Below are 23869 nucleotides of genomic sequence, written 5' to 3'. Positions count from 1 at the left end.
ATATTTCCATGTTCATACAGACAGCGGTGCTGATATTTCCTTGTTCATCCAGATGGCTGTGTAGATATATCCATGTTCATAGAGATGGCGGTGAAGATATTTCCATGTTCATACAGATATCGGAGTAGATATTTCCATGTTCATACAGATACCGGTGTAGATATTTCCATGTTCATACAGATAGCCGTGCTGATATTTCCATGTTTATACAGGTAGCGGTGTAGATATTTCCATGTTTATACAGATAGCCGTGCTGATATTTCCATGTTTATACAGGTAGCGGTGTAGATATTTCCATGTTTATACAGATAGCGGTGTAGATATTTCCCTGTTTATACAGGTAGCGGTGTAGATATTTCCATGTTTATACAGATAGCGGTGTAGATATTTCCATCTTAATACAGATGGCGGTGTAGATATTTCCATGTTCATACAGATGGCGGTGCAGATATTTCCATGTTTATAGAGATAGCGTTGTAGTTATTTCCATGTTTATAGAGATAGCGGTGTAGATATTTCCAAGTTTATAGAGATAGCAGTGTAGATTTTTCCATGTTTATAGAGACAGCGGTGTAGATATTTCCATGTTTATACAGATAGCGGTATACGTATTTCCATGTTTATACAGGTAGCGGTGTACATATTTCCATGTTCATACAGATAGCAGTGTAGATTTTCCATGTTCCTACAGATAGCGGTGTAGACATTTCCATGTTCATACAGATAGCGGTGTACATATTTCCATGTTCATACAGATAGCAGTGTAGATATTTCCCTGTTCACACAGATAGCGTTGTAGATATTTCCATGTTCATCCAGATGGCGGTGAAGATATTTCCGTGTTCATACAGATGGCAGTGAAGATATTTCCATGTTTATACAGATAGCGGTGTAGATATTTCCATGTTTATAGAGATGGCGGTCTAGATATTTCCATGTTTATAGAGATAGTGGTGTAGTTATTTCCATGTTTATAGAGACAGCATTGTAGATATTTCCATGTTTATACAGATAGCGGTGGGGATATTTCCATGTTTATACAGATAGCATTGTAGATATTTCCAAGTTTATACAGATAGTGGTGTAGGTATTTCTATGTTTATAGAGATGGCGGTCTAGATATTTCCATGTTTACAGAGTTAGTGTTGTAGTTATTTCCAAGTTTATAGAGATAGCGGTGTAGATATTTCCATGTTTATACAGATAGCTGTGTGGATATTTCCATGTTTATACAGATAGCGGTGTAGATATTTACATGTTTAAAGAGATGGCGGTCCAGATATTTTCTTGTTTATGCAGATAGCAGTGTAGATATTTCCATGATTATAGAGATGGCATTGTAGATATTTCCAATTTTACACAGATAGCAGTGTAGATATTTCCATGTTCATACAGATGGCTTTGTAGATATTTCCAGGATAATAGAGATGGAGGTGTAGATATTTCCATGTTTATACAGATAGCAGTGTAGATATTTCCATGTTTACACAGATAGCGGTGTGGATATCTCCATGTTTATACAGATAGCGGCATAGATATTTCCATGTTTATGCAGATAGCGGTGTAGATATTTCCATCTTAATACTGATGGCGGTGTAGGTATTTCCGTGTTCCTACAGATGGCTGTGTAGATATTTCCATGTTCATACAGATGGCGGTGTAGATATTTCCGAGTTTATAGAGTTAGCGGTGTAGTTATGTCCATGTTTATAGAGAAAGCTGTGTAGATATTTCCATGTATATGCAGAGAGCAGTGTAGGTATTTCCATGTTAATACAGATAGCTGTGTAGATAATTCCACCTTTATAGAGATGGCGGTGAAGATATTTCCATGTTCATACAGATAGCGGTGTAGGTATTTCCATGTTCATACAGATAGCGGTGTATGTATTTCCATGTTCATACAGATAGCGTTGTACATATTTCCATGTTCATCCAGATGGCTGTGTAGATATATACATGTTCATACAGATAGCGGTGTAGATATTTCCATGTTCATAAAGATGGCTTTGTAGCTATTTCCATGTTCATACAGATAGTGGTGTAGATATTTCCATGTTCATACAGATAGCGGTGTAGATATTTCCATGTTCCTACAGATTGCGGTGCTGATATTTCCATGTTTATACAGGTAGCGGTGTAGATATTTCCATGTTTATAGAGATAGCGGTGTAGTTATTTAAATGTGTAAAGAGATAGCTGTGTAGATATTTCCATGTATATGCAGATAGCTGTGTTGATATTTCCATTTCCATGCAGATAGCGGTGTCGATAATTCCATGTTAAAACAGATAGCGGTGTAGATATTTCCATGTTCATACAGATAGCGGTGTAGATATTTCCATGTTTATACAGACAGCGGTGTAGATATCTCCATCTTAATACAGATGGCGGTGTAGATATTTATATGTTCATTCAGATGGCGATGGAGATATTTCCATGTTCATACAGATGGCGGTGTAGATATTTCCATGTTCATACAGATAGCCATGTAGTTATTTCCATGTGTAAAGAGAAAGCTGTGTAGATATTTCCATGTATATGCAGAAAGCTGTGTAGATATTTCCATTTTCATGCAGATAGCGGTGTATATATTTCCCTGTTCAAACAGTTAGCGGTGTAGATATTTCCATGTTCATAAAGATAGTGGTGTAGATATTTCTATGTTTATACAGATAGCGGTGAAGATGTATGCATGTTTACAGAGATAGCGGCGTGGATATTTCCATGTTCATCCAGATGGCTGTGTAGATAGATATATCCATGTTCATACAGAAGGCGATGAAGATATTTCCATGTTCATACAGATAGCGGTGTAGATATTTCCATGTTCATACAGATAGCGGTGTAGGTATTTCCATGTTCATACAGATAGCGGTGTATGTATTTCCATGTTCATACAGATAGCGGTGTACATATTTCCATGTTCATCCAGATGGCTGTGTAGATATATATATGTTCATACAGATAGCGTTGTAGATATTTCCATGTTAATAAAGATGGCTGTGTAGCTATTTCCATGTTCATACAGATAGTGGTGTGGATATTTCCATGTTCATACAGATAGCGGTGTAGATATTTCCATGTTCCTACAGATTGCGGTGCTGATATTTCCATGTTTATACAGGTAACGGTGTAGATATTTCCATGTTTATACAGGTAGCGGTGTAGATATTTCCATGTTCATACAGCTAGCGGTGTAGATATTTCCATGTTCATACAGATAGCGGTGTAGATATTTCCATGTTCATACCGATAGCGGTGCTGATATTTCCATGTTTATACCGGTAGCGGTGTAGATATTTCCATGTTTATACTGGTAGCGGTGTAGATATTTCCATGTTCAAACAGATAGCGGTGTAGATATTTCCATGTTTATACAGATAGCGGTGAAGATGTATGCATGTTTACACATATAGTGGTGTAGATATTTCCATGTTCATACAGATAGCGGTGTAGATATTTCCATGTTCATCCAGATGACTGTGTAGATATATCCATGTTCATACAGATGGCGGTGAAGATATTTCCAATTTCATAGAGATAGCGGTGTAGATATTTCCATGTTAATACAGATAGCGCTGTAGATATTTCCATGTTCATACAGACAGCGGTGCTGATATTTCCTTGTTCATCCAGATGGCTGTGTAGATATATCCATGTTCATAGAGATGGCGGTGAAGATATTTCCATGTTCATACAGATATCAGAGTAGATATTTCCATGTTCATACAGATAGCGGTGTAGATATTTCCATGTTCATACAGATAGCCGTGCTGATATTTCCATGTTTATACACGTAGCGGTGTAGATATTTCCATGTTTATACAGATAGCGGTGTAGATATTTCCATGTTTATACAGGTAGCGGTGTAGATATTTCCATGTTTATACAGATAGCGGTGTAGATATTTCCATCTTAATACAGATGGCGGTGTAGATATTTCCATGTTCATACAGATGGCGGTGCAGATATTTCCATGTTTATAGAGATAGCGTTGTAGTTATTTCCATGTTTATAGAGATAGCGGTGTAGATATTTCCAAGTTTATAGAGATAGCAGTGTAGATTTTTCCATGTTTATAGAGACAGCGGTGTAGATATTTCCATGTTTATACAGATAGCGGTATACGTATTTCCATGTTTATACAGGTAGCGGTGTACATATTTCCATGTTCATACAGATAGCAGTGTAGGTTTTCCATGTTCATACAGATAGCGGTGTAGACATTTCCATGTTCATACAGATAGCGGTGTACATATTTCCATGTTCATACAGATAGCAGTGTAGATATTTCCCTGTTCATACAGATAGCGGTGTAGATATTTCCATGTTCATCCAGATGGCGGTGAAGATATTTCCGTGTTCATACAGATGGCAGTGAAGATATTTCCATGTTTATACAGATAGCGGTGTAGATATTTCCATGTTTATAGAGATGGCGGTCTAGATATTTCCATGTTTATAGAGATAGTGGTGTAGTTATTTCCATGTTTATAGAGACAGCATTGTAGATATTTCCATGTTTATACAGATAGCGGTGGGGATATTTCCATGTTTATACAGATAGCATTGTAGATATTTCCAAGTTTATACAGATAGTGGTGTAGGTATTTCTATGTTTATAGAGATGGCGGTCTAGATATTTCCATGTTTACAGAGTTAGTGTTGTAGTTATTTCCAAGTTTATAGAGATAGCGGTGTAGATATTTCCATGTTTATACAGATAGCTGTGTGGATATTTCCATGTTTATACAGATAGCGGTGTAGATATTTACATGTTTATAGAGATGGCGGTCCAGATATTTTCTTGTTTATGCAGATAGCAGTGTAGATATTTCCATGATTATAGAGATGGCAGTGTAGATATTTCCAATTTTACACAGATAGCAGTGTAGATATTTCCATGTTCGTACAGATGGCTTTGTAGATATTTCCAGGTTTATAGAGATGGAGGTGTAGCTATTTCCATGTTTATACAGATAGCAGTGTAGATATTTCCATGTTTACACAGATAGCGGTGTTGATATCTCCATGTTTATGCAGATAGCGGCATAGATATTTCCATGTTTATGCAGATAGCGGTGTAGATATTTCCATCTTAATACTGATGGCGGTGTAGGTATTTCCGTGTTCCTACAGATGGCTGTGTAGATATTTCCATGTTCATACAGATGGCGGTGTAGATATTTCCGAGTTTATAGAGGTAGCGGTGTAGTTATGTCCATGTTTATAGAGAAAGCTGTGTAGATATTTCCATGTATATGCAGATAGCAGTGTAGATATTTCCATGTTAATACAGATAGCTGTGTAGATTATTCCACCTTTATAGAGATGGCGGTGTAGATATTTCTATGTTCATACAGATAGCGGTGTAGATATTTCCATGTTTATTGAGATGGCGGTGTAGATATTTCCATGTTTATACAGATGGCGGTGTAGATATTTCTATGTTTGTAGAGATGGCGGTGTAGATATTTCCATGTTTATTCAGAAAGCGGTGTAGATAATTCCATGTTTACACAGACATCGGTGCAGGCCTTTCCATGTTTACACAGATAACGTTGTAGAAATTTACATGTTTATTGTGATAGCAGTGTAGTTATTTCCATGTTTATACAGATAGCGCTGAAGATATTTCCATGTTTACACTGATAGTGGTGTGGATATTTCCATGTTCATAGAGATGGCGGTGTAGTTATTTCCATGTTTATGGAGATAGCGGTGTAGTTATTTCCATGTTTATAGAGATAGCAGTGTAGATATTTCCATTTATATACAGATAGCTGTGTTGATATTTCCATGTTATTACAGATAGCTTTGTAGATATTTCCATGCTCATACAGATAGCAGTGTAGATATTTCCATGTTCATCCAGATGGCGGTGAAGATATTTCCGTGTTCATACAGATGGCGGTGAACATATTTCCATGTTCATACAGATGGCGTTGTAGATACTTTCTTGTTCGTACACATGGCGGTGTAGATATTTCCCTGTTCATAGAGATGGCGGTGTAGATATTTCCATTTTCATACGGATGGCGTTGTAGATATTTCCATGTTCATACAGATGGCAGTGTAGATATTTCCATGTTTATAGAGGTGGCGGTGTAGATATTTTCATGTTTATACAGAGGGCGGTTTAGATATTTCCATCTGTACAGGGATAGCGGTGTAGATATTTCCATGTTGATACACTTAGCGGTGTAGAGATTTCCAAGTTTATAGAGATAGCGGTGTAGATATTTCCAAGTTTATAGAGATAGCGGTGTTGATATTTCCATGTTTGCAGAGATAGCGGTGTAGATATTTCCATGTTTGTACAGATAGCGGTATAGATATTTCCATGTTTATACAGATGGCGGTGTAGATATTTCTATGTTTATAGTTATGGCAGTCTACATATTTGCATGTTTACAGAGATAGTGTTGTGGTTATTTCCAAGTTTATAGAGATAGCAATGTAGGTATTTCCATGTTTATACAGATAGCTGTGTAGATATTTCCATGTTTATGCAGATAGCATTGTAGATATTTACATGTTTTTAGAGATGGCGATCTAGATATTTTCTTGTTTATACAGATAGCGGTGTAGATATTTCCATGTTTATAGAGATAGCGGTAAAGTTATTTCCATGTTTATACAGATAACGCTGTAGATATTTCCATGTTTATACAGATAGCGCTATAGACATTTCCTTCTTAATAGAGATGGTGGTGTAGATATTTCCATGTTCATAGAGATGGCGGTGTAGATATTTCCATGTTTATAGAGATAGCGCTGTAGTTATTTCCATGTGTAAAGAGATAGCTGTGTAGATATTTTAATGTATATGCAGATAGCTGTGCAGATATTTCCATTTTCATGCAGATAGAGGTGTAGATATTTCCATGTTCAAACAGATAGCGGTGTAGATATTTCCATGTTCATACAGATAGCGGTGTAGATATTTAAATGTTTATACAGATAGCGGTGTAGATAATTCCATGTATATACAGATAGCGGTGTAGATATTTCCATGTTCAAACAGATAGCGGTGTTGATATTTCCATGTTCATACAGATATCGAAGTGGATATATCCATGTTTATACAGATAGCGGTGAAGATGTATGCATGTTTACACAGATAGCGGTGTAGATATTTCCATGTTCATACAGATAGCAGTGTAGATATTTCCATGTTCATCCAGATGTCTGTGCAGATATATCCATGTTAATACAGATGGCGGTGAAGATAATTCCATGTTCATACAGGTAGCGGAGTAGATATTTCCATGTTCATCCATATGGCTGCGTAGATATATCCATGTTCGTACAGATGGTGGTGAAGATATTTCCTGGTTCATACAGATAGTGGTGTAGATATTTCCATGTTCATACACATAGCGGTGTAGATATTTCCTTGTTCATACAGATAGCGGTGTAGATATTTCCATGTTCTTACAAGTAGTGGTGCTGATATTTCCATGTTCATACAGATAGCGCTGCTGATATTTCCATGTTTATACAGGTAGCGGTGTAGATATCTCCATGTTTATACAGATAGCGGTGTAGATATTTCCATCTTTATACAGATAGTGCTGTAGATATTTCCATGTTTACACAGATAGCGATGTAGATATTTCCATCTTAATACAGACGGCTGTGTAGATATTTATATGTTCATAGATATGGCGGTGCAGATATTTCCATGTTCATACAGATGGCGGTGTAGATATTTCCATGTTGATACAGATAGCGGAGTAGTTATTTCCATGTGTAAAGAGATAGCTGTGTAGATATTTCCATGTATATGCTGATAGCTGTGTAGATATTTCCATTTTCATGCAGATACCGGTGTAGATATTTCCATGTTCAAACAGATAGCGGTGTAGATATTTCCATGTTCATACAGATAGCGGTGTAGATATTTCCATGTTTATACAGATAGCGGTGAAGGTGTATCCATGTTTACACAGATAGCGGTGTAGATATTTCCATGTTCGTACAGATAGCGGTGTAGATATTTCCAAGTTCATCTAGATGGCTGTGAAGATATATCCATGTTCATACAGATAGCGGTGTAGATATTTCCATGTTCATACAGATAGTGGTGTAGATATTTAAATGTTCATACAGATAGCGGTGTAGCTATTTCCATGTCCATACAGATAGCGGTGTAGATATTTCCATGTTCATACAGATAGCAGTGTAGGTATTTCCATGTTGATCCAGATGGCTGTGTAGATATATCCATGTTCAGAAAGATGGCGGTGAAGATATTTCCATGTTCATACAGATATCGGTGTAGATATTTCCATGTTCATACACATATCGCTGTAGATATTTCCATGTTCAAACAGATAGCGGTGCTGATATTGTCATGTTTATACAGTTAGCAGTGTAGATATTTCCATGTTTATACAGATACCGGTGTGGATATTTCCATGTTTATACCGATAGCGGTGTAGATATTTTCATGTTTATACAGATAGCGGTGTAGATATCTCCATCTTAATACAGATGGTGGTGTAGATATTTATATGTTCATACAGACGGCAGTGCAGATATTTCCATGTTCATACAGATGGCGGTGTAGATATTTCCATGTTTATAGAGATAGCGGTGTAGATATTTCCATGTGTAAAGAGATAGCTGAGTAAATATTTGCATTAATATGCAGATAGCTGTGTATATATTTCCATTTTCTTGCAGATATCGGTGTAGATATTTCCATGTTCAAACAGATAGCAGTGTAGATATTTCCATGTTCATACAGATAGCAGTGTAGATATTTCCATGTTCATGCAGATCGCGGTTTAGATATTTCCATGTTCATACAGATAGCGGTGTAGATATTTCCATGTTCATACAGATATCGGTGTAGATATTTCCATGTTCATACAGATAGCGGCGTAGATATTTCCATGTTTATACAGATAGCGGTGAAGATGTATGCATGTTTACACAGAGAGCGGTGTATATATTTCCATGTTCATACAGATAGCGGTGTAGATATTTCCATGTTCATACAGATAGCAGTGTAGGTATTTCCATTTTCACACAGATAGCGGTGCTAATTCCATGTTCATACAGATATCGGTGCTGATATGTCCATGTTTATACAGGTAGCGGTGTAGATATTTCCATCTTTATACAGATAGCGGTGTAGATATCTCCATCTTAATACAGATGGCGGTGTAGATATTTCCATGTTCATACAGATAGCGGTGTAGTTATGTCCATGTGTAAAGAGACAGCTGTGTAGATATTTCCATGTATATGCAGATAGCTGCGTAGATATTTCCATTTTCATGCAGACAGCGGTGTAGTTATTTCCATGTTCAAACAGATAGCAGTGTAGATATTTCCATGTTCATACAGATAGCGGTGTAGATATTTCCATGTTTATACAGATAGCGGTGAAGATGTATGCCTGTTTACCCAGATAGCGGTGTAGATATTTCCATGTTCATACAGATAGCGGTGTAGATATTTCCATGTTCATCCAGATGGCTGTGTAGATATATCCTTGTTCATACAGATAGCGGTGTAGATATTTCCATGTTCATACAGATAGCGGTGTAGTTATTTCCATGTACATTCAGATAGTGGTGTAGATATTTCCATGTTCATACAGATAGCGGTGTAGGTAATTCCATGTTCATCCAGATGGCTGTGTAGATATATCCATGTTCAGACAGATGGCGGTGAAGATATTTCCATGTTCATACAGATAGCGGTGTAGATATTTCCATGTTCATACACATAGCGGTGTAGATATTTCCATGTTCGTACAGATAGCGGTGCTGATATTTCCATGTTTATACAGGTACCGGTGTAGATATTTCCATGTTTATACAGATACCGGTGTAGATATTTCCATGTTTATACCGATACCGGAGTAGGTATTTCAATGTTTATACAGATAGCGGTGTAGATATCTCCATCTTAATAGAGATGGCAGTGTAGATATTTATATGTTCATACAGATGGCGGTGGAGATATATCCATGTTCATACAGAGGGCGTTGTAGATATTTCCATGTTTATAGAGATAGCGGTGTAGTTATTTCCATTTGTAAAGGGATAGCTGTGAAGATATTTCCATGTATTTGCAGATAGCTGTGTAGATATTTCCATTTTCTTGCAGATAGCGGTGTAGATATTTCCATGTTCAAACAGATAGCGGTGTAGATATTTCCATGTTCATACAGATAGCGGTGTAGATATTTCCATGTTTCTACAGACAGCGTTGAAGATGTATGCATGTTTACACAGATAGCGGTGTAGATATTTCCATGTTCATACAGATAGCGGTGTAGATATTTCCATGTTCATCCAGATGGCTGTGTAGATATATCCTTGTTCGTACACATAGCGGTGTAGGTATATCCATGTTCATGCAGATAGCGGTGTAGATATTTCCATGTTCATACAGATAGCGGTGAAGATATTTCCATGTTTATGCAGATAGCGGTGAAAGTGTATCCATGTTTACACAGATAGCGGTGTAGATATTTCCATGTTCATCCAGATGGCAGTATAGATATATCCAAGTTCATACAGATATCGGTGTAGATATTTCCATGTTCATACAGATAGTGGAGCAGATATTTCCATGTTCATACAGATAGCGGTGTAGCTATTTCCATGTATATACAGTTAGCGGTGTAGATATTTCCATGTTCATACAGATAGCGGTGTAGGTATTTCCATGTTCATCCAGATGGCTGTGTAGATATATCCATGTTCAGACAGATGGCGGTGAAGATATTTCCATGTTCATACAGATAGCGCTGCTGATATTTCCATGTTTATACAGGTAGCGGTGTAGATATCTCCATGTTTATACAGATAGCGGTGTAGATATTTCCATCTTTATACAGATAGTGGTGTAGATATTTCCATGTTTACACAGATAGCGATGTAGATATTTCCATCTTAATACAGACGGCTGTGTAGATATTTATATGTTCATAGATATGGCGGTGCAGATATTTCCATGTTCATACAGATGGCGGTGTAGATATTTCCATGTTGATACAGATAGCGGAGTAGTTATTTCCATGTGTAAAGAGATAGCTGTGTAGATATTTCCATGTATATGCTGATAGCTGTGTAGATATTTCCATTTTCATGCAGATACCGGTGTAGATATTTCCATGTTCAAACAGATAGCGGTGTAGATATTTCCATGTTCATACAGATAGCGGTGTAGATATTTCCATGTTTATACTGATAGCGGTGAAGGTGTATCCATGTTTACACAGATAGCGGTGTAGATATTTCCATGTTCGTACAGATAGCGGTGTAGATATTTCCAAGTTCATCCAGATGGCTGTGTAGATATATCCATGTTCATACAGATAGCGGTGTAGATATTTCCATGTTCATACAGATAGTGGTGTAGATATTTAAATGTTCATACAGATAGCGGTGTAGCTATTTCCATGTCCATACAGATAGCGGTGTAGATATTTCCATGTTCATACAGATAGCAGTGTAGGTATTTCCATGTTGATCCAGATGGCTGTGTAGATATATCCATGTTCAGAAAGATGGCGGTGAAGATATTTCCATGTTCATACAGATATCGGTGTAGATATTTCCATGTTCATACACATATCGCTGTAGATATTTCCATGTTCAAACAGACAGCGGTGCTGATATTGCCATGTTTATACAGTTAGCAGTGTAGATATTTCCATGTTTATACAGATACCGGTGTGGATATTTCCATGTTTATACCGATAGCGGTGTAGATATTTTCATGTTTATAGAGATAGCGGTGTAGATATCTCCATCTTAATACAGATGGTGGTGTAGATATTTATATGTTCATACAGAAGGCAGTGCAGATATTTCCATGTTCATACAGATGGCGGTGTAGATATTTCCATGTTTATAGAGATAGCGGTGTAGATATTTCCATGTGTAAAGAGATAGCTGAGTAAATATTTGCATGAATATGCAGATAGCTGTGTATATATTTCCATTTTCTTGCAGATATCGGTGTAGATATTTCCATGTTCAAACAGATAGCAGTGTAGATATTTCCATGTTCATACAGATAGCAGTGTAGATATTTCCATGTTCATGCAGATCGCGGTTTAGATATTTCCATGTTCATACAGATAGCGGTGTAGATATTTCCATGTTCATACAGATAGCGGTGTAGATATTTCCATGTTCATACAGATAGCGGCGTAGATATTTCCATGTTTATACAGATAGCGGTGAAGATGTATGCATGTTTACACAGAGAGCGGTGTATATATTTCCATGTTCATACAGAGAGCGGTGTAGATATTTCCATGTTCATACAGATAGCGGTGTAGGTATTTCCATTTTCACACAGATAGCGGTGCTAATTCCATGTTCATACAGATATCGGTGCTGATATGTCCATGTTTATACAGGTAGCGGTGTAGATATTTCCATCTTTATACAGATAGCGGTGTAGATATCTCCATCTTAATACAGATGGCGGGGTAGATATTTATATGTTTATACAGATGGCGGTGCAGATATTTCAATGTTCATACAGATGGCGGTGTAGATATTTCCATGTTCATACAGATAGCGGTGTAGTTATGTCCATGTGTAAAGAGACAGCTGTGTAGATATTTCCATGTATATGCAGATAGCTGCGTAGATATTTCCATTTTCATGCAGACAGCGGTGTAGTTATTTCCATGTTCAAACAGATAGCGGTATAGATATTTCCATGTTCATACAGATAGCGGTGTAGATATTTCCATGTTTATACAGATAGCGGTGAAGATGTATGCCTGTTTACCCAGATAGCGGTGTAGATATTTCCATGTTCATACAGATAGCGGTGTAGATATTTCCATGTTCATCCAGATGGCTGTGTAGATACATCCTTGTTCATACAGATAGCGGTGTAGATATTTCCATGTTCATACAGATAGCGGTGTAGTTATTTCCATGTACATACAGATAGCGGTGTAGATATTTCCATGTTCATACAGATAGCGGTGTAGGTAATTCCATGTTCATCCAGATGGCTGTGTAGATATATCCATGTTCAGACAGATGGCGGTGAAGATATTTCCATGTTCATACAGATAGCGGTGTAGATATTTCCATGTTCATACACATAGCGGTGTAGATATTTCCATGTTCATACAGATAGCGGTGCTGATATTTCCATGTTTATACAGGTAGCGGTGTAGATATTTCCATGTTTATACAGATACCGGTGTAGATATTTCCATGTTTATACCGATACCGGTGTAGATATTTCCATGTTTATACAGATAGCGGTGTAGATATCTCCATCTTAATAGAGATGGCAGTCTAGATATTTATATGTTCATACAGATGGCGGTGGAGATATATCCATGTTCATACAGAGGGCGTTGTAGATATTTCCATGTTTATAGAGATAGCGGTGTAGTTATTTCCATGTGTAAAGAGATAGCTGTGTAGATATTTCCATGTATTTGCAGATAGCTGTGTAGATATTTCCATTTTCTTGCAGATAGCTGTGTAGATATTTCCATCTTCAAACAGTTAGCGGTGTAGATATTTCCATGTTCATACAGATAGCGGCGTAGATATTTCCATGTTTCTACAGACAGCGTTGAAGATGTATGCATGTTTACACAGATAGCGGTGTAGATATTTCCATGTTCATACAGATAGCGGTGTAGATATTTCCATGTTCATCCAGATGGCTGTGTAGATATATCCATGTTCGTACACATAGCGGTGTAGGTATATCCATGTTCATGCAGATAGCGGTGTAGATATTTCCATGTTCATACAGATAGCGGTGAAGATATTTCCATGTTTATGCAGATAGCGGTGAAAGTGTATCCATGTTTACGCAGATAGCGGTGTAGATATTTCCATGTTCATCCAGAGGGCAGTATAGATATATCCAGGTTCATACAGATAGCGGTGTAGATATTTCCATGTTCATACAGATAGTGGAGCAGATATTTCCATGTTCATACAGATAGCGGTGTAGCTATTTCCATGTATATACAGTTAGCGGTGTAGATATTTCCATGTTCATACAGATAGCGGTGTAGGTATTTCCATGTTCATCCAGATGGCTGTGTAGATATATCCATGTTCAGACAGATGGCGGTGAAGATATTTCCATGTTCATACAGATAGCAGTGCTGATATTGCCATGTTTATACAGGTAGCAGTGTAGATATTTCCATGTTTATACAGATACCGGTTTAGATATTTCCATGTTTATACAGATAGCGGTGTAGATATCTCCATCTTAATACAGATGGCGGTGTAGATATTTCTATGTTCATACAGGTGGCGGTGCAGATATTTCCATGTTCATACAGATGGCGGTGTAGATATTTACATGTTTATAGAGATAGCGGTGTAGTAATTTCCATGTGTAAAGAGATATCTGTGTAGATATCTGCATGAATATGCAGATAGCTGTGTATATATTTCCATTTTCCTGCAGATAGCGGTGTAGATATTTCCATGTTCAGATAGCGGTGTAGATATTTCCATGTATTTGCAGATAGCTGTGTAGATATTTCCATTTTCTTGCAGATAGCGGTGTAGATATTTCCGTGTTCAAACAGATAGCGGTGTTGATATTTCCATGTTCATACAGATAGCGGTGTAGATATTTCCATGTTCATCCAGATGGCTGTGTAGATATATCCATGTTCATACACATAGCGGTGTAGGTATATCCATGTTCATGCAGATAGCGGTGTAGATATTTCCATGTTCATACAGATAGCGGTGTAGATATTTCCATGTTTATACAGATAGCGGTGAAAGTGTATCCATGTTTACACAGATAGCGGTGAAGATATTTCCATGTTCATCCAGATGGCAGTATAGATATATCCATGTTCATACAGATATCGGTGTAGATATTTCCATGTTCATACAGATAGTGGTGTAGATATTTCCATGTTCATACAGAAATCGGTGTAGCTATTTCCATGTACATACAGTTAGCGGTGTAGATATTTCCATGTTCATACAGATAGCGGTGTAGGTATTTCCATGTTCATCCAGATGGCTGTGTAGATATATCCAAGTTCAGACAGATGGCGGTGAAGATATTTCCATGTTCATACAGATAGCGGAGTAGATATTTCCATATTCATACACATATCGTTGTAGATATTTCCATGTTCATACAGATAGCAGTGCTGATATTGCCATGTTTATACAGGTAGCAGTGTAGATATTTCCATGTTTATACAGATACCGGTGTAGATATTTCCATGTTTATACAGATAGCGTTGTAGATATTTCCATGTTTATACAGATAGCGGTGTAGATATCTCCATCTTAATACAGATGGCGGGGTAGATATTTATATGTTCATACAGATGGCGGTGCAGATATTTCCATGTTCATACAGATGGCGGTGTAGATATTTCCATGTTCATTCAGATAGCGATGTAGTTATTTCCAAGTGTAAAGAGACACCTGTGTAGATATTTCCATGTATATGCAGATAGCTGTGTAGATATTTCCATTTTCATGCAGATAGCGGAGTAGATATTTCCATCTTCAAACAGATAGCGGTGTAGATATTTGCATGTTCATACAGATAGCGGTGTAAATATTTCCATGTTTATACTGATAGCGGTGAAGATGGATGCATGTTTACACAGATAGCGGTGTAGATTTTTCGTGTTAGTACAGATAGCAGTGAAGATGGATGCATGTTTACACAGATAGCGGTGTAGATTTTTCGTGTTCGTACAGATAGCAGTGTAGATATTTCCATGTTCATCCAGATGGCTGTGTAGATATACCCATGTTCATACGGATAGCGGTGTTGATATTTCCATGTTCATATAGATAGCGGTGTAGATATTTCCATGTTCATACTGATAGCAGTGCTGATATTTCCATGTTTATACAGGTAGCGGAGTAGATATTTCCATGTTTATACAGATACCGGTGTAGATATCTCCATCTTAATGCAGACGCGGTGTAGATATTTATATGTTCATACAGATGGCGGTGCAGATATTTCCATGTTCATAGAGATGGCGGTGTAGATATTTCCATGTTTATAGAGATAGCGATGTAGTTATTTCCATGTGTAAACAGATAGCTGTGTAGGTATTTCCATGTATACGCAGATAGCTGTTTAGATATTTCCATTTTCATGCAGATAGCAGTGTAGATATTTCCATGTTCAAACAGATAGCGGTGTAGATATTTCCATGTTCACACAGATAGCGGTGTAGATATTTCCATGTTTATACAGATAGCAGAGAAGATGTATGCATGTTTACACAGATAGCGGTGTAGATATTTCCAAATTTTACAGATAGCGGTGCAGATTTTTCCATGTTCATCCAGATGTCTGTGTAGATATATCCATGTTCATACAGATGGCGGTGAAGATATTTCCATGTTCATCCAGATAGCGGTGTAGATATTTCCATGTTCAAACAGATAACGGTGTAGATATTTCCATGTCCATACAGATAGTGGTGTAGATATTTCCATGTTCATACAGATAGCGGTGTAGATATTTCCATGTTCATACAGATAGCGGTGTAGATATTTCCATGTTCATACAGATAGCGGTGTAGATATTTCCATGTTCATCCATATGGCTGTGTAGATATATCCGTGTACGTAGAGATGGCGGTGAAGATATTTCCAGGTTCATACAGATAGCGGTGTAGATATTTCCATGTTCATACAGATAGCGGTGTAGATATTTCCATGTTCATACAGATAGCGGTGCTGACATTTCCATGTTTATACAGGTAGCGGTGTAGATGTTTCCTTGTTTATACAGATAGCGGTGTAGATATTTCCATGTTTATACTGATAGCGGTGTAGATATCTCCATCTTAATACAGATGGCGGTGAAGATATTTCCATGTTCATACAGATAGCGGTGTAGATATTTCCATGTTCAAACAGATAGTGGTGTAGATATTTCCATGTTCATACAGACAGCGGTGTAGCCATTTCCATGTTCATGGAGATAGCGGTGTAGATATTTCCATGTTCACACAGATAGCTGTGTAGATATTTAAATGTTGATACAGATAGCGGTGTAGATATCTCCACCTTTATAGAGATGGCGGTATAGATATTTCCATCTTCATACTGATGGTGGTGTAGATATTTCCATGTTTATGGAGATGGCGCTGTAGATATTTCCATGATTATACAGATGGCGGTGTAGATATTTCCATGTTTATAGAGAAGGCGGTGTAGATATTTCTTGTTTATACAGAAAGCGGTGTACATATTTCCATGCTTACACAGATAGTGGTGTAGACCTTTCCATGTTTACACAGAAAGTGTTGTAGATATTTACATGTTGATAGAGATAGCGGTGTAGTGATTTCCACGTTTATACAGATAGCGGTGAAGATATTTCCATGCTCATACAGATAGCGGTGTAGATATCTCCTTGTTCATACAGATAGCGGTGTAGATATTTCCATGTTCATACGCATAGCGGTGTAGATATTTCCAATGTCATACAGACAGCGGTGTAGATATTTCAGTGTTTATAGAGATAGCGTTGTAGATATTTCCATGTTCATACAGATAGCGGTGTAGATATTTCCATGTTCATACATATAGCGGTGTAGATATTTCCATGTTCATACAGATAGCGGTGTAGATATTTCCATGTTCATACAGATAGCAGTGTAGATATTTCCATGTTCATCCATATGGCTGTGTAGATATATCCGTGTACGTAGAGATGGCGGTGAAGATATTTCCAGGTTCATACAGATAGCGGTGTAGATATTTCCATGTTCATACAGATAGCGGTGTAGATATTTCCATGTTCATACAGATAGCGGTGCTGATATTTCCATGTTTATACAGGTAGCGGTGTAGATGTTTCCTAGTTTATACAGATAGCGGTGTAGATATTGCCATGTTTATACAGATAGCGGTGTAGATTTTTCCATGTTTATACAGATAGCGGTGTAGATATCTCCATCTTAATACAGATGGCTGTGTTGGTATTTATATGTTCATACAGATAGCGGTGTAGATATTTCCATGTTCACACAGATAGCGGTGTAGATATTTCCATGTTGATACAGATAGCGTTGTAGCTATTTCCAAGTTCATACAGATAGCGGTGTAGATATTTCCATGTTCATACAGATAGCGGTGTAGATATTTCCATGTTCACACAGATAGCTGTGTAGATATTTAAATGTTGATACAGATAGCGGTGTAGATATCTCCACCTTTATAGAGATGGCTGTGTAGATATTTCCATCTTCATACAGATGGTGGTGTAGATATTTCCATGTTTATGGAGATGGCGCTGTAGATATTTCCATGTTTAAGCAGATGGCGGTGTAGATATTTCCATGTTTATAGAGAAGGCGGTGTAGATATTTCCATGTTTATACAGAAAGTGGTGTATATATTTACATGCTTACACAGATAGTGGTGTAGACCTTTCCATGTTTACACAGAATGCGTTGTAGATATTTACATGTTGATAGAGATAGCGGTGTAGTGATTTCCATGTTTGTACAGATAGCTGTGAAGATATTTCCATGCTCATACAGATAGCGGTGTAGATATTTCCATGTTCATACAGAAAGAGGTGTAGATATTTCCATGTTCATACGGATAGCGGTGTAGATATTTCCAATGTCATACAGACAGCGGTGTAGATATTTCAGTGTTTTTAGAGATAGCGTTGTAGATATCTCCATGTTCATACAGACAGCAGTGTACATATTTCCATGTTCATACATATAGCGGTGTAGATATTTCCATGTTCATACAGATAGCGGTGTAGATATTTCCATGTTCATACAGATAGCGGTGAAGATGTATGCATGTTTACACAGATAGCGGTGTAGATATTTCCATGTTCATACAGATAGCGGTGTAGATATTTCCATGTTCATCCAGATGTCTGTGTATATATATGCATGTTCATACAGATGGCGGTGAAGATATTTCCATGTTCATAAAGATAGCGGTGTAGATATTTCCATGTTCATACAGATAACGGTGTAGATATTTCCATGTTCATACAGATAGTGGTGTAGATATTTCCATGTTCATACAGATAGCGGTGTAGATTTTCCATGTTCGTACAGATAGCGGTGTAGATATTTCCATGTTCATACAGATAGCGTTGTTGATATTTCCATGTTCATCCATATGGCTGTGTAGATATATCCATGTTCGTACAGATGGCGGTGAAGATATTTCCAGGTTCATACAGATAGCGGTGTAGATATTTCCATGTTCATACAGATAGCGGTGTAGATATTTCCATGTTCATACAGATAGCGGTGCTGATATTTCCATGTTAATACAGGTAGCGGTGTAGATGTTTCCATGTTTATACAGAAAGCGGTGTAGATATTTCCATGTTTGTTCAGAAAGCGGTGTTGATATTTACATGTTTATAGAGATGGCGGTCTAGATATTTTCTTGTTTATACAGATGGGAGTGTAGATATTTCCAAGTTTATGGAGATAGCGGTGTAGTTATTTCCAATTTTATACAGATAGCAGTTTAGATATTTCCATGTTCATACAGATAGCTTTGTAGATATTTCCATGTTCATCCAGATGGCTGTGTAGTTATATCCATGTTCAGACAGATGGCGGTGAAGAAATTTCCATGTTCATACAGATAGCGGTGTAGATATTTCCGTGTTCATACAGACAGCGGTGTAGATATTTCCATGTTCATACAGATAGCGGTGCTGATATTTCCATGTTTATACAGGTAGCGATGTAGATATTTCCATGTTTATACAGATACCGGTGTAGATATCTCCATCTTAATACAGATGGCGGTGTAGATATTTATATGTTCATACAGATGGCTGTGCAGATATTTCCATGTTCATACAGATAGCGGTGTAGATATTTCCATGTTCATACAGATAGCGGTGTAGATATTTCCATGTTCATACAGATAGCGGTGTAGATATTTCCATGTTCATCCATATGGCTGTGTAGATATATCCGTGTACGTAGAGATGGCGGTGAAGATATTTCCAGGTTCATACAGATAGCGGTGTAGATATTTCCATGTTCATACAGATAGCGGTGTAGATATTTCCATGTTCATACAGATAGCGGTGCTGACATTTCCATGTTTATACAGGTAGCGGTGTAGATGTTTCCTTGTTTATACAGATAGCGGTGTAGATATTTCCATGTTTATACTGATAGCGGTGTAGATATCTCCATCTTAATACAGATGGCGGTGAAGATATTTCCATGTTCATACAGATAGCGGTGTAGATATTTCCATGTTCAAACAGATAGTGGTGTAGATATTTCCATGTTCATACAGACAGCGGTGTAGCCATTTCCATGTTCATGGAGATAGCGGTGTAGATATTTCCATGTTCACACAGATAGCTGTGTAGATATTTAAATGTTGATACAGATAGCGGTGTAGATATCTCCACCTTTATAGAGATGGCGGTATAGATATTTCCATCTTCATACTGATGGTGGTGTAGATATTTCCATGTTTATGGAGATGGCGCTGTAGATATTTCCATGATTATACAGATGGCGGTGTAGATATTTCCATGTTTATAGAGAAGGCGGTGTAGATATTTCTTGTTTATACAGAAAGCGGTGTATATATTTCCATGCTTACACAGATAGTGGTGTAGACCTTTCCATGTTTACACAGAAAGTGTTGTAGATATTTACATGTTGATAGAGATAGCGGTGTAGTGATTTCCACGTTTATACAGATAGCGGTGAAGATATTTCCATGCTCATACAGATAGCGGTGTAGATATTTCCATGTTCATACAGATAGCGGTGTAGATATTTCCATGTTCATACGCATAGCGGTGTAGATATTTCCAATGTCATACAGACAGCGGTGTAGATATTTCAGTGTTTATAGAGATAGCGTTGTAGATATTTCCATGTTCATACAGATAGCGGTGTAGATATTTCCATGTTCATACATATAGCGGTGTAGATATTTCCATGTTCATACATATAGCGGTGTAGATATTTCCATGTTCATACAGATAGCAGTGTAGATATTTCCATGTTCATCCATATGGCTGTGTAGATATATCCGTGTACGTAGAGATGGCGGTGAAGATATTTCCAGGTTCATACAGATAGCGGTGTAGATATTTCCATGTTCATACAGATAGCGGTGTAGATATTTCCATGTTCATACAGATAGCGGTGCTGATATTTCCATGTTTATACAGGTAGCGGTGTAGATGTTTCCTAGTTTATACAGATAGCGGTGTAGATATTTCCATGTTTATACAGATAGCGGTGTAGATTTTTCCATGTTTATACAGATAGCGGTGTAGATATCTCCATCTTAATACAGATGGCTGTGTTGGTATTTATATGTTCATACAGATAGCGGTGTAGATATTTCCATGTTCACACAGATAGCTGTGTAGATATTTAAATGTTGATACAGATAGCGGTGTAGATATCTCCACCTTTATAGAGATGGCGGTGTAGATATTTCCATCTTCATACAGATGGTGGTGTAGATATTTCCATGTTTATGGAGATGGCGCTGTAGATATTTCCATGTTTAAGCAGATGGCGGTGTAGATATTTCCATGTTTATAGAGAAGGCGGTGTAGATATTTCCATGTTTATACAGAAAGTGGTGTATATATTTACATGCTTACACAGATAGTGGTGTAGACCTTTCCATGTTTACACAGAATGCGTTGTAGATATTTACATGTTGATAGAGATAGCGGTGTAGTGATTTCCATGTTTGTACAGATAGCTGTGAAGATATTTCCATGCTCATACAGATAGCGGTGTAGATATTTCCATGTTCATACAGAAAGCGGTGTAGATATTTCCATGTTCATACGGATAGCGGTGTAGATATTTCCAATGTCATACAGACAGCGGTGTAGATATTTCAGTGTTTTTTGAGATAGCGTTGTAGATATCTCCATGTTCATACAGACAGCAGTGTACATATTTCCATGTTCATACATATAGCGGTGTAGATATTTCCATGTTCATACAGATAGCGGTGTAGATATTTCCATGTTCATACAGATAGCGGTGAAGATGTATGCATGTTTACACAGATAGCGGTGTAGATATTTCCATGTTCATACAGATAGCGGTGTAGATATTTCCATGTTCATCCAGATGTCTGTGTATATATATGCATGTTCATACAGATGGCGGTGAAGATATTTCCATGTTCATAAAGATAGCGGTGTAGATATTTCCATGTTCAAACAGATAGCGGTGTAGATATTTCCATGTTCATACAGATAGCGGTGTAGATATTTAAATGTTTATACAGATAGCGGTGTAGATAATTCCATGTATATACAGATAGCGGTGTAGATATTTCCATGTTCAAACAGATAGCGGTGTTGATATTTCCATGTTCATACAGATATCGAAGTGGATATATCCATGTTTATACAGATAGCGGTGAAGATGTATGCATGTTTACACAGATAGCGGTGTAGATATTTCCATGTTCATACAGATAGCAGTGTAGATATTTCCATGTTCATCCAGATGTCTGTGCAGATATATCCATGTTAATACAGATGGCGGTGAAGATAATTCCATGTTCATACAGGTAGCGGAGTAGATATTTCCATGTTCATCCATATGGCTGCGTAGATATATCCATGTTCGTACAGATGGTGGTGAAGATATTTCCTGGTTCATACAGATAGTGGTGTAGATATTTCCATGTTCATACACATAGCGGTGTAGATATTTCCTTGTTCATACAGATAGCGGTGTAGATATTTCCATGTTCTTACAAGTAGTGGTGCTGATATTTCCATGTTCATACAGATAGCGCTGCTGATATTTCCATGTTTATACAGGTAGCGGTGTAGATATCTCCATGTTTATACAGATAGCGGTGTAGATATTTCCATCTTTATACAGATAGTGCTGTAGATATTTCCATGTTTACACAGATAGCGATGTAGATATTTCCATCTTAATACAGACGGCTGTGTAGATATTTATATGTTCATAGATATGGCGGTGCAGATATTTCCATGTTCATACAGATGGCGGTGTAGATATTTCCATGTTGATACAGATAGCGGAGTAGTTATTTCCATGTGTAAAGAGATAGCTGTGTAGATATTTCCATGTATATGCTGATAGCTGTGTAGATATTTCCATTTTCATGCAGATACCGGTGTAGATATTTCCATGTTCAAACAGATAGCGGTGTAGATATTTCCATGTTCATACAGATAGCGGTGTAGATATTTCCATGTTTATACAGATAGCGGTGAAGGTGTATCCATGTTTACACAGATAGCGGTGTAGATATTTCCATGTTCGTACAGATAGCGGTGTAGATATTTCCAAGTTCATCTAGATGGCTGTGAAGATATATCCATGTTCATACAGATAGCGGTGTAGATATTTCCATGTTCATACAGATAGTGGTGTAGATATTTAAATGTTCATACAGATAGCGGTGTAGCTATTTCCATGTCCATACAGATAGCGGTGTAGATATTTCCATGTTCATACAGATAGCAGTGTAGGTATTTCCATGTTGATCCAGATGGCTGTGTAGATATATCCATGTTCAGAAAGATGGCGGTGAAGATATTTCCATGTTCATACAGATATCGGTGTAGATATTTCCATGTTCATACACATATCGCTGTAGATATTTCCATGTTCAAACAGATAGCGGTGCTGATATTGTCATGTTTATACAGTTAGCAGTGTAGATATTTCCATGTTTATACAGATACCGGTGTGGATATTTCCATGTTTATACCGATAGCGGTGTAGATATTTTCATGTTTATACAGATAGCGGTGTAGATATCTCCATCTTAATACAGATGGTGGTGTAGATATTTATATGTTCATACAGACGGCAGTGCAGATATTTCCATGT

This window comes from Gorilla gorilla, chromosome 9 (genome assembly GCF_029281585.2).
Source record: "Gorilla gorilla gorilla isolate KB3781 chromosome 9, NHGRI_mGorGor1-v2.1_pri, whole genome shotgun sequence".
Classification (NCBI taxonomy): Eukaryota; Metazoa; Chordata; class Mammalia; order Primates; family Hominidae; genus Gorilla; species Gorilla gorilla.
This window is presented reverse-complemented; position numbering follows the sequence as displayed.